This window comes from Sceloporus occidentalis, unplaced genomic scaffold (genome assembly GCF_023333645.1).
Source record: "Sceloporus occidentalis isolate IW3139 unplaced genomic scaffold, rSceOcc1.0.p SCAF_5, whole genome shotgun sequence".
NCBI classification, from domain to species: domain Eukaryota; kingdom Metazoa; phylum Chordata; class Lepidosauria; order Squamata; family Phrynosomatidae; genus Sceloporus; species Sceloporus occidentalis.
The window spans coordinates 133,108,644-133,121,941 of NW_028316985.1; the positions used below are offsets into that span (position 1 = coordinate 133,108,644).

The 13,298-nt window shown below is 41.8% G+C and overlaps 1 protein-coding gene across 1 annotated transcript in view; it reads left to right on the forward strand.

Annotated features, from left to right (window-relative positions):
• The first annotated feature begins 813 nt into the window (after nucleotides 1-813).
• MFAP3L (microfibril associated protein 3 like) overlaps nucleotides 814-13,298 on the forward strand; it is a 30,442-nt gene continuing 17,957 nt past the window's right edge. The window contains exon 1 of the mRNA XM_089525488.1: nucleotides 814-1,052. The gene's annotated coding sequence lies outside the window, so the exon portion shown is untranslated. The remainder of the gene's footprint in view (nucleotides 1,053-13,298) is intronic.

The window sequence follows — 13,298 nt, forward strand, 5'->3', positions numbered from 1 at the left end:
ACAAAATTGTAACTGGTTTACAGGATGCCACCATGAAGGGATTTTTTTTTAAAGTACTGTATATGCTCATAAATTTAGAAATTGTAGTGAAAATGTTGACCCCCAAAAAACCAACTTACCCATGGGGTCAATGTAAGTATTGTACTTTACCTCTTATTTTAAAAAGGAACCATCCCCTGGTGAAAGGCAGGAGGAGTGTAATCTGCCCTGGAACCACTGACTCCCCTGTACTATCTCATCCATTCAGAGTGGATTTTGGGTAGCCATGGTGTGATAATTTTCTGAGAGAGTGTGACTCGCCCAAGGTCACCCAGTGGGTTTCATAACCGAGAGGAGAATTGAACCCTGGTCTTCAGAGTTGTAGTCCAACACTCAAATCACTACACCATGCCAGGGCAACTGGATACCATAACCGCAAAGGAGGAAAGGTCATTCAAGGAAGAAAACATAGGACATTCCACAATACCAGCTCAATACATTCATAGAACTATAAATTTCTGCTGCTTAGTCCTGCTCAAAAGGAGAGACATTTTGACATTCCTTCTGGACAGAAGGCTGAAATAGAAGGCACACAACAACATAGAAAAAGAGAGAAGGAGTAATTGCCATTGTGGTTTGTCTTGGCAATAGGCTTCCAAATCTAATGGAACTGGGGCAAGTCACACTCTCTCAGCCTCAGGGAAAGGCAATTCCATAGCCTTGAGCCAAGACACTTAAAGCGGTGCCAAACCGGATTATTTCCGCAGTGCAGATGCAGGTAAAGCATCAGCAGCATCCTTGGCTGGGTCCTGAGCATGCTCAGTGCAGCTCTGACCTAGTTTAATGCAAGCCGGAGAGGTCCAGCTGATGCTTTGCTGAGAAGGAGGAGGAGGAGAAAGAGGGGGAAAGAGAAGGTGCTGCAGCTTTGGAAGCGGAACGAGAGCAGGCTTGAGAGCCTGAGGGGCGTATGGGAGGGTCCAGCGGGTCTTTACCACCCAGATCCTCCTGGAATAAACAGCTTTTGCAAAATGCCAAGGAGGGAGCAATGATGAGGCTGGAAGGAGGGCGGCTGGGTAAGTCTTTTTTTCCCACTGTGGCAGCTCAGGTGGAGCAAATATTGACCTGGGAATGGTGGCATTCACACTCACACATTTGCACACTCACACACTTGTGGGTTTATTGGGGGGGTGTCTCTCTGTCTGTATGGGGTGCCCTTTTCTGACTTAGGGAGACCCTCCAGGTGAATTTACCTTCCCTGGGTTTTTCTTTTGGCAAGGTTTCCTCTTCAGAGGAGGATTGCCCCTGAGGCTGAGAGAGTGTGACTCGTTCAAGGTCACCCAGTGGGCTTCCATGGCTGAGCTGGGATTCGAACCCTGGTCCCCAGGGTCTCAGTCCAACACTCAGACCACTATTATGCCAGACATGGTTATGTGAGAGTATGTGAAGGAGGAGAGCAGGAAAGAAGGAAGGAAGGAAAGAAGAAAGGATAATGAGATAAATTAATAATAATAATAATAATAATAATAATAAGAGAGAGAGATGAGGGAGGGCTCTGCTATCTCCAGGCTGTTGTTGTGTACCTACAACTTTCCAACTTATGGTGACCCCAAGGTAAATATCTATGATGGGATTTTATTTTGGCAAAGTTTCCTTAGAAGAGGCTTGCCCTTGCCAAGGCTGAGAGAGTGTGACTCGTTCAAGGCCCCCCAGTGGGTTTCCATGGCCGAGCTGGGATTCAAACCCTGGTCTCCAGAGCCCCAGTCCAACTGGAATTAACTGTATTGTTATTAACTGCCCTCTTTGACCCCTGGAGAGCCTGCAAATGAGTCTATTGGCCAACATGGCTGAGGCTTCTGGGAGCTGAAGTCCAAAATCTTTTTAAGGGAACAGTTTGGGGACCACTGAAGAGGAACAAGTCTGGAGATTGCTTGATAATTGGTTACCTATTAGATGCATTTAAATCTGTCTTGAGAGTTTGGGCCTAAACAGACAGGCCAAAAGAAAGCTGCTTCGGGTCACTTTGGAGGTATGGTATGCTGTTTAAATGATGTATGCGTCCTAAGAGGCTGGAAGCCGTGCCAAAGCCACGCTCCAGTCCTAAGTATTGGAGCTCAGCTTTGGCACAGTTTCTGGACTCTTGAGATGCGTGTGTCATTTAAACAGCACACCTCCAAAGTGACCCGAAGCGGCTTTATTTTTGCCTGTTCAGGCCCTTTGTTACCTATTAGATGTATTTCAATCCTGCCTTTTCTCTCGGGAGCATTGATGTTCCTTCTCCTTCACATTTTATCATCACAGCAGCCCTGTGAGGTGGATGAGGCTGAAAGACAATAATTGCCACAGGGTCACCCAGTGAGTTTCCTGGCTCAATGGGGATTAGAACCAAGATCTCCCTAGTCCCAATCTAACCACTACACCATTTCCTACACCATGGTTGTGAGTGACAGAGGAAGAGTTTGCTCACATCCAGTAGATCTGCCCCTGAGTTTTTACAAGGAACTGGGAAAGGGTTATTTTGGAATATATAATTTTGGTTTGGTTGGGAGTAGGAAGCAAGGAAGTTCTCTCTTTGACCTCTCGCAAAGCTTTCAGGAGAAATAGGGAGGTAAGAAGGAGGGATGTTTCTTTTGTCTCAAGCTGTGCCATGGCCCAAGCATAGTCATGCACAGATGTCACCATTTCCCCCTGCAGCCTCAAATTGGTAGCTGGGAAATAAAGGAAGCAAAACAGGAAAAGCTCTCTAGTAAAGGAAGCACAAGCTGCAGGTGTGGAGCTAACCCTTTGCTATGAAAATCTCTGTGTTAGTGACTCGGGGGTTAGCAAACTTCAGCTTAATCCAAAGAGAATTCAGTGGGATATTGAAGCGATGATAATAGCACTGCAGAGACCAAAAGCAAACCTGCCAGCTATCACTTAAGTAGCCGGGTGACGTGGCAAAAATAATACTGCTCATCGTGGTCTGATGTTTTGTTCCCATTCTGCATTTCCCAATATTGCCACACAGGTGCCTTCTTCGGTATTTGATTGTAGGTAGCTAAACGTCAAAGCCAATGATGCCAAAAGTGGCCCAAATCGTTAAAATGTTTATTATAACTTGACAAGATCAGGAGAGTGGCTCGCTGACTCTTTTCCCAAGTTACAAGCAATGGTTTCACAGGATGACAGGACTATTTTTGTTTCTATTCTGCACTGTTAGCTTTCCACTGGTACTAGTGTAGGTTTAATGAAAATGATACCACAACGTCAGGCAACTGTATATTTATTTTGTGTACTGTTTTATTTTATCAATTTAAATTGCACATTATTTACTTACAATCTTAAAGAATTATGACCTGGGTCCTAAGATAAGTTAATCGAAACATGGTTAGTGTGTTGAAAAAGGACTTGACATATCCTGCTTCTTCTCCCCTACTGAGCTATAAGATTCACAAGGTAACCTTGGACCAATCATGCATTCTTTCTCTGGCTGCATCTGCACTGCAGAAATAATCTGGTTGGACTCCACTTTAACTGCTATGGCTCAATGCTATGGATTTCTGGGAAGTGTAGTTTGTTGTGGAGAGCGGAGCCAGAATGTGAGGTGCAATTGGATTATTTCTGCAGTGTGGATGCTGCCTCTCTCTCTCTCTCTCTCTCTCTCTCTCTCTCACACACACACACACACACACACACACAGATTAAACTACCTCACAGGTTATTTGTGTGGATATAGTAAAGGCAAACTATCAGTGTGCTCTTTAACTTAATCATAAAAGAAAATTTCCCATCTCTTCTTTTGCTTCAGCAAACATACGCTCCACTCTCCCAAATAGTCTTTCTGGAGGATCAAGGGGTCACCTGACAATGTGGACTGGAGCATGGGAGAAAGATGAAAAGAAATATTTTCCTGCCATGAAGTTCCTTGAGTTAACCTGTCTTCAGGGTCCAGGCCATTATAACCACAAAACTACTTAAAATACCCAAATGGCAGTAAAATACCTATAAACTCAAATTGAAAAGCAGCTGCATAAAACACAGCTAAGCTGCTTGAATAGTTTTTAAGATTTGACCATAAGCTTGAAAGTGGGAATGAAGCAGTCTGGGGAAAATAGGGAAAGTGTTCCAGAGAATAGAGCCAACAAAGAAAAAACACTTAATGTCCTATACCAGGGTGCACCACTGCAGCAGGGATTGGAGGCCAGTTTTCTGGCTTGGCTACACAGATGGCCAAATATGCCAAAAACAAAAAGAAAACATGGAAGAGACTGGAAGTCAACTTCTAGTTTTGACAAACAGTTAATTTTTATTTTAAATGGTGTAGGGCTGTGATGGTGAACCCATGGCACGCGTGCCAGAGGTGGCACTCAGGGCCCTCTCTGTGAGCACATGTGCCATCACCCCAGCACACAGTTTGCTAGAGTTTGTTACTGGAAAGCCAGAGGGACATGGCACTTTGCAATAAATAAGTGGGTTTTGGGTTGCAGTTTGGGCACTCGGGTTCTAAAAGGTTCACCATCACTGGTGTAGGGGGACCTGCAGTGTATTTAAAGGGTGAGTTTCCACTCCTGTTCTGGGAGGTATCATTTACTTTTGAGGGGGGGTAAAAAAAGGGGAGTCACCCAAAGAGGGGTCGATGGCCACATAAACAGACCTCTGACCCTCATATGGCCTCAGGCACACTTTGCTAGATCTTTATTCCCCTTTTCTAGAGGAAACTGCTTTTTACAGAGACAGACTAGCTGCCCATATAGCCCATCCATTGTAACCAGTGTTTGGAAAAGTTACTTCCTGGATACTGTTCTCAGAATTCCCCAGTCAACTTGCTGGGGAATTGGGCAGTAATGTATTCAAATCTTTTATTCCAAGTTTCAAGTCAAGTCTCAAGTTGAAATTTTTAAGTTAAGTCTCAAGCTGAGTCTCAAGTCTGGCAGCCAATTTTTTAATTTTTGGAAAAAAGGAAGTGGGGTGCATTTCTCAGAGGAAACATCAAGTGCATTAGGAAATGGGGTTGAAGTCTATTTGGTATCCTGTCCCAACTGCACATCAATGGAGCCTTCTCAAGTTTTTCAAAAGCTTTAGGAAAGCTTTAAAAGATCCTTCTGCCTCAAGCCCATTGCTTAATGCATTTGCTGTTCCCTTCCAAGAAATGCATCCCACACTTTGGGGGCAGATCTTGCCTGTTGCTCAAAGTGAATAGCACCAGCAAGTCAGTGACTAAAAATACACAAGTCTCAAGTCAAGTCAGTGTGTCATTTCTGCCAACTCAAGTCCAAGTAAAGTCATTGAGGCAACTTGAGTCTGACTTAAGTCCAAGTCAGTTGATTCGAGTCTATATCACAGGAATTGGGAAGGTGTCAAAAGTAACTTTTCCGAGCTCTGGCCTTATTTGGCAGTATCTCTTTAATATTTACCCGATCTTCTGTTTGCATTAGAGCTTCCTAGGATATTTGGCATACAAAGGATGTACAGTATTGTGCCACTGAATTATGGATCTGCCTTCAAATCTAGAGACAGATTTAAAGAATTGCTGGCATTTATATTCTAAAAGGGAAGGATGATATTGCTTCTCTGCCCAAAGAACTCAAGTCCCACCTATTATCTTTTGCATTCAGTAGTCTTGCTTGATGAAGAATGATTTTCAAGGCTTATTCATCTGAAAAAAGCATCCTGAATCTCTATTTTAAGGTTGCAGCATATAAGAGGTGTGGTTTCTATTATGCCCTCTTCCAGCAAAACCTTTTTCTCTATCCATTATTTTTCCTCCATTCCTTTTTTCTGTGAAACTGTAAATGCTTTGTCATTTTTATTCTGGTTCCAGTAGAGAGATAATGTTATTCTCACATAGATTTCCCCCCCTAAAGAGCCAATACGGCTATTGGTGTTTATTTCTCTTGCTTTTTCTTTTGGTGCTGTAGTACTGTTGTTTTTGGGTATATGTTGTATATTTACTGCCTACTATTCTGAAAGCAGACTAAGAAGTACATGTATGGTGTTCTGGGGTTTTGTTTGCTTGTTTCTTTTTTGCAATTATATACCAAACAGTTTTGAAGAATCTTGTGCATCTATGGCAGAATGGAACAGAGAACTTTTAATTCTTTTTTTTTTTTTTTTTCCCTGTTAGGGTACCCACAGAAATCAGATCTTTGAAAGTACTGTTTGCATTTCAGGGGAATGGTGGTCTATGGCAAATCTCTTTTGACTGGAAGCTCTAGGAACTGTGCATCTAGAAGCAGCCATGGACACATGTTGCTTCCAGACAGAAAGCCCCTAGTTAGTTAATTAATAGTTAATTAGACCCCTAATTAAAATGCAGCTATTTCATCTTTTTTACTAATGGATTTTGTTTCATCATTAAAAAAAGAGAGAGAGAGATTGAAGAGAAGTAATAGGAAAATGTGGGAAAGGTGCAAATTTAAAACACTGCTATCTGGACTTCATATAAACTGATATGAATGAGGCACCTTAAAGCCTCATGTAGACACATTTAGGACCACAAGCTGTATAAAACTCTTTGAGAAACTGCTGTATTGCCACTGTGAATATACTGCCCATCTAGACTGCTTAGGTTTTGTTCATCACTCATTCCAATAGCCAAAAAAGAGGTTTTAATGTTTCCACAAGCTTAATTAAGGAAACCCCCTAAAGATCCCTAACCCTTGCCTGGCTTCACCTTTAATATTGGAATATACTCTTTAAGTTGTCGTGCATTGCTCTGAAGAGGAAAATATGAGACTATAGCTTGTTTAAACTGGGATTCTGAATAAAAAGGTTTAAATTAAATACCGGTAGCCAGCTATCTTTCAACATTTTTAATTAAACATATTTCTTCCTAGAATGATCCCCCCAAAAATACTTGTCTAGATAATGTGAATTGACTGAAGGAACAGTAATATAATCGGATACTTTAATTAGCAGTCATGATACACTTTTGCAGTAAGACCAAGTAGAATGTGGGTCCTGCATTGAAAGGTATTTATATGAAAATAGCACACAAGATCATTCAGCTTCTTCCTATTTCATTTGTAGTTTATAAACCTATATGTGAGATAATAAATTTTTAAGTATCCAGTAATGCATCTAAGTCCTTCAAAGGGTGAAATCAGCTTTTGAGATTTTTTTTTATAGCAGAGAACTCAACCAGATTTTTATCTCCTATTATTCCTCAAGGTCATGTCCTCCATGACCATAATTTTCACAGGTACATTATTTATTTTCAAACAGACAAAGGATTTGTCCAGTTCACTATACTGATTCCATTGATGGCCAGCCAAAAGATCTTGTGATCTCTCTCAAGCACAAGGGCACAGATATCTGCAGTGATCCCATCTTCCTCCAGCTTAGGATATTCAGGGAAGAGTCATGGCTGAGTGTTGGAACACACATGGTTTGCATTCAGAATGTCCTGGGTTCAAATGCCAACACATACAGTTAGGATTAGATGACACTGTTTCATGAAAGGTTGGAATCAGTATTGGCTGTCCTGAACTACACAGGCTAATAAACTGACTAAGGGTAAGACAGTTCATTGTGCCCTTTCCTAGGTCTGGGAAAGGTATATTTCCACACTGTAACTTCCAAAATCCCTCAACCAACATGACCAGTTGGTTGAATATTCATGGAGGTGGTTATTCCAAGACTTGTAGATGTAAGTGATACAGTTCCAGTGGCTTTTGGGAGCATCAGAGAAAAATGCAAAAATCGGTTCTTAGGTATGGATGCATAATAAATTCTAGAACATCAATGTGCATTAGTATACCTTCGGTGGTGATAGATCTGAATTAAGTTGGCCATTTCAACAATATTATTCTTGTATCGCATTGTCTGTACTGGTTACTAGTGAATTAACATGGCCAATTCACAGGATTGGCTTTAAAGCTCTGAATTGCTTATAACCAGTCCACCTGAAGGAGTGCCTTCTTCCACTGCCTTCCTGTGCAATTTTTAAGAGTACATCTGGAGATTTTTCTCAGGGGGCCTCTGCACAAAATGGTGCAACAGGAAGTTACCAGAAAATGGGTATGTATATATGGGTATGTATATATGGGTATGTATATATATTGCCCTGGGTAAGGAGGAATGATTCCCATGTTAATCTGTATTTTTCTGTTGTTGATGGCAAGACCTCAGGGTAGGAGGCTATGCAAAGTAGGATTAGTATCTGCTAATTGGTGATCATTGTCTGCTGGGAAAGCCCCTGACCCTAAGTGGTTTCTTATTTGCATTTGCTGAGTCTTGGTTTTGGTGTTCTTCAGGACTGGTAGCCAAACTTTGGCGGGATACAAACGGGCAGGGGAAGACGTCTTGGAGGTGTATTCTGCTGAATACGGAGCCTCCAGACCACCCACCCCGGGGGCGTGGCTCAGGAGATGGGGCTTCCACATGGGGGGCAGTGAAGACGCCTCACCTGGGGCTGTTTCTGACCCGGAGTTTCCAATCCGCCGCCTCGGAGGACGCTGCAAAGAGAGAGGCAGCTTCCTCACGGGCGGCCAAAAACGGGGCTTTTTTTTTTCCTTTGCCGGCTGGCAGATGCGCAGCTGCGCAGCTGCAGCGCTAAGCAGCGGCGGCAGAAAGCCTATGGGCACATTTAAAGTGCCCAAGCCCCTTTAAAACTTTTTTCCCCGCTCTGCCCAAGAACAATGGTGGTCTCCTGCCAGCTGGTGATCAGCTGGTGTTGGCATCCTTGCCCGCTTGCACTTTGCCAGTGTCACCAGCATCATGGATGCCTCCTCTCCTTTGGTCCCCGCGCTCCTGCTGAATCTGCAATGCACAGCCACAGCTGTCGCCGCTGCCACCGCTGTCCCCCTGCCATCCCCCATCACCTCCCTTGTACATATGTAAATATTTACAGTTTTAGGGGGTTTTATTGTTAGGTGAAAATGGCACAGGAATGTGTGTAGGGGCTCACTTTAAAGTCCAAACTTTCCAAGCAGCGCATGCGTACATGTTGCTCTAGGGTTAGGGTTAGGGTTAGGGTTAGGGTTACGAGTCTTAAAATGCGCTGCAGCTGTGCTGCAGCTTCCACACCTGCATGGCAGCTGACGCTGCAATTAAAGCCTGACTGCAAACTGCGCATGTTCCAGGACCCCGACTCATTATGCGACGCAGCAGACACGGAGCTTTTAAATGGGCAACTTAAATTAGTGGCGTAGCAATTCTGGCATACCGGTGCAGCAGCTTACAGACGGAGCTGCGCAGCTGCGCATCAAACGGAAAAGAAGTGGAGAAAAGCAGCACCTTTTTAATGCCGCCTCTTCCTGCTTGGGGCGTGCGGGGGGCGTGTTCATGGCGGCATTCAGGTAAGGCCCGTCTGAAGGCTCTACCTTCATGACGTCATGAATACACCCCTTTTTGCCCATCTGTATCCCGCCTTTGTTTACTTTAAAAAATGTTTTCAGTTGTACTGTTTTTAATGCTGTCAAGCTGCTCTCAGTCCCAGTCCTGGGAAAAGAGTGGGATACAAATAAATAAAATAAATAAATAAATAAAAACTTTAAGGGTTTCTTCTTTCCTATTTCAGTGTTTTCAAACAGCATTTTGTGCCCAGGATGGTTTATAATGTGTTCTGCTACTGCTGATGCTGGTGAAACATCAGGAATAAACTCTTCTAGAACATGGCCACATAGCCCGAAAAACCCACCAAAAAAATTTAATCCTTAATTTGTTACGTTTATAATCAATTTTATTGTTAGCTTTTCAATATTTATTTATTTATTTAGCTCTCACCAAGAAAAAATGGGATTGAATAATAATAATAATAATAGGATTTATTTAGATGCCGCCGCAAAATATTATGAGATGAAAGTAAACTAAAAGCACAGTTGAAAACAATTTAAAAACACATTGCTAAGAACAGCACTTGGTATTTAAGTCTTGAAACAGGTCATCTGATTGTTTAGTTATTATTGCATTGAATATTTTGAATTTCCTATGATTATAAACTGGCCAGAAGGCATTTGCGAGATGGGCAGTATATAAATGTAATGAATAAATGACCAGCACAAGGTTGAGAAAGACTGGACACAAGTTTAAGTGATTCTTAGGTCCTGTGTATGTTTTGAGGCTTCTCAAGGGTGGAGTTTCAGGCATGTAGCATTTCTTATAAACAAGAGTGAAAGACACCTTTGACAACATCAGATTAAGGACTAAGAAGTGAAATAAGTATTTTAAGAGGTTGTAGGAGGTGGGAGTGCACATGGGGGAAGCTGGTTTTGATCCCATTTCCCAGTGCATACTGTAGCTCTTTTCCCTAGAGGGTCTACAAAATCCTGGGTCTATAAACTCTACTGGGTTTATTTGCTTACTTAAAATATATTAGCCACAGCTGTGATTTCATTCAGATTCAGAACAAATTAAACTGTACTTGTAAAGAAGCTATTGTAGCCACTTGAGTAAAGATATGGTTCAGAAAAGAGCTGAAAAGTGTTCCATTTATAATGTAATAACTACTGTTTGGGCACTGGATTAAAGTATGTCACCATACAATGGTTTTATTGTCAAGATGTTATGGAATTCTCCCAGGCTGTTTAGCACTTTGATGAAAGAGACTACACTGTTTGTTTGCACATGTTAGATAATTAAATAATTTTAGATGACCATTTATATGCCCAGCTTGGAAGAAAAAATTTAACTGTTGTATCTCTGGCTTTTCTTCGCGAACGAAGATTCAGGAAGGACTCATCCCGCGCTTTCTACAAGCGCGTTGATGACTAAAAAGGCCAATCCGAGATAAACAAGTCTGGTTGCAGAAAGCACAGCAGAAAGTCTCCTTGGGTGATGTTTTCGGGTTGTGGTTCTTTCTGCGTTGTTATTTCTCTTTGAGACTCGTTCAGCGTGAGCTTTCAAAAAAGGCTGTTTTATACTTAGCTACTAAAGCTAGAAAACAACATTTACAGAAGGGATATACTTTTGCATATGTGTACGCATAAAACGCTATGGAAAACAAGCATTTAAAATAAAATAAAATTTGATTGTACAAAGTACTTTAAGGTACTTTGCTCATAGTGCATTTTTACCTATGTTTAGTCCGTTTACAGTATTTGTGCACTTCATGTGTTGGTGTTGTATTCTGGCAAAATAAATATTTACAGTCAGCCCTCCATTTATGCAGGGATTTGTTCTGGACCCCCACCCCCCACAAAAATGGAAACTCGTACATATTCAAGCCCCATAGACTTGAATGGGTGTGCATGGTTGCGAGCGGCTGCAGGAGCATGCTCCATTTAAACTCCCGCCATTTGCTCCTTGCAAGTAAGCGAAGGTCGCGGATCTGAGTCCACTCAAATGGAGAGGTTACTGTATTATCTTTACATTTGCATCTTTTTAGGACTAGCATTATTGCATGTTTAATTATTACTTATTATGAAAATATGTTTTTACAGTTTTGTATGCAGTGGAAATGTGGGTGGGGGAGGCTGTGGTTTGCTTTGATCAAGTATTCACTGTATGGCAACCAGTGAGGTATGTCTGTACATAACTGTTCATCAGCCTTTTGTGTAGTGTTTTTCTGATGTTTACCCACTCACTTCTGCACATGATTCAAAACAGCATTAAAATGACCCCTATACATCAACATGTACATCAGTGTTGCTTTTTTGTGGATTACCTATATTTATGAGGTTGTAGGTTTCTGTGCTCAAATTGAGTAGAATATGGCTACAGCACCACTGCAGACTTTCTCAGTCAACATAGGGAGGTCAGAGAGAATGAAGGAAAATGTGTCATCTGCCACACTTAGTAAAGGTACATACCTGAAGAGAGGTATATTTTCACAACTGAAGAAGCAAACATACAGTGTGACATTCATTATAAGGGCAACTTGAAAGGTCCAGGGGTCCATTTTGTCTGTCAGGAACCCACTGCCAACTATGCCCCTTCCAAAACAACCACTTTTTTTTCAGATCCAGAAGTGGTTCACTTTTGGTCTGGAGTAAAAAAAAAACAAAAACAACCCCTTCACTATCTAAAGCAAAGCCCCACAAACTTTCTCTAGAAGATAATCATTATGCATGGAAATTTCCAGGAGTAGCAATTCTCTTTTATGAACCTACAAAATTTTTGGTAGTGAAAAATTTGGAAGGAGTGGTGGAATTCCAAGTGGAATTGAATAAACAAGGAGTGTATGCAACTGGTGGGTCACATGTTGCCAACCCCTGCTCCATTTACATTCAGGCAACTATACTGATTTATTGGTTTAGATTACAGAACAGTTGCATTACTGCAAGTGAGAAACTTGTCCTAAGGGGGGAGGGAGGTGCACGTGCCTTCAAATCACCTATTCATTCCATGAATTTCAGAGGGTTTTCTTAGACAAGGAATATTCAGAAGTGGTTTTGCCAGTTCCTTCCTCTTAATTATTTTATTTATTTATTTATTTATTTATTTATTTATTTTATTTAGGAATTTATATCCCGCCCTTCAGCCCTAATGGCTCTCATTGCGGCTTACAATTATTGTTTTTAATCAGACAGTTCCCTGCCCTCAGGCTTACAATCTAAAAGACATGAAACAAAAGGAAAAGGGAATGGTGGAGGGAAAGCGGATGAGGTCCAGTGGTTCTTCTCTCCATCTGAGGCCTGGACCAAGGCAGATGGATTGGAGGGAGGGCTCTTCCTTCTTCCAGGCTAATTATAGCATACAACACCTGGTATTTGTTAGCAATCCCTAAATGGTTCAGATTTGTTCAGTTCCCATGAGACCATTGTTAAATTGACTAGAAATGCTGTTGATTGCAGAAGTCCAACTCATCTGGAAGAAGCTAGTCTGGGGAAGATTGCTTGGATCCTGACAGGACTCAAAGCCAGAATCTTCTTGTGGCCTTTACACAGTGTAAATAATGTTATGCAAGTAGTTGTACATTCACAGAGATTGCACAAGGGTAGCATCAAGTCTAGGGTTATATAAGCCCAAAATACATTAGCATAAATTATGCTGCAAGCCTCAGAGTGCTGCTGGGAGGCTCCATAAATGCAGTCCATAGCAAGGGGTGAGGAGCTGAAGCAATTGTACAGCCATGGTTGTGCAGCAGTAGCACAATCCAGTACTGCTGCATAATTATTCTTGCAGAATTTTTTTACTTCACAATGGATCTTGACCTGAGCATTTGAATACTTTTCCAAAGACCATTAATTTTGCTCCAAAATATCTGGAGCTGTTCTTGAAAGGGCACATCACACAGATCTCACAGTGATTAGTCCTAGAGTTTCCTGTACAGACACACATATGAAGCTTATGTGGGCATTCTTTGTACTATGCTCTTGGACACAATATAGGCACAGGGCCACGCTACATAAATTCAGCCCCAGTCCAACTAGGAGTCACAGTGGTGTTTGCACATTTTGTAT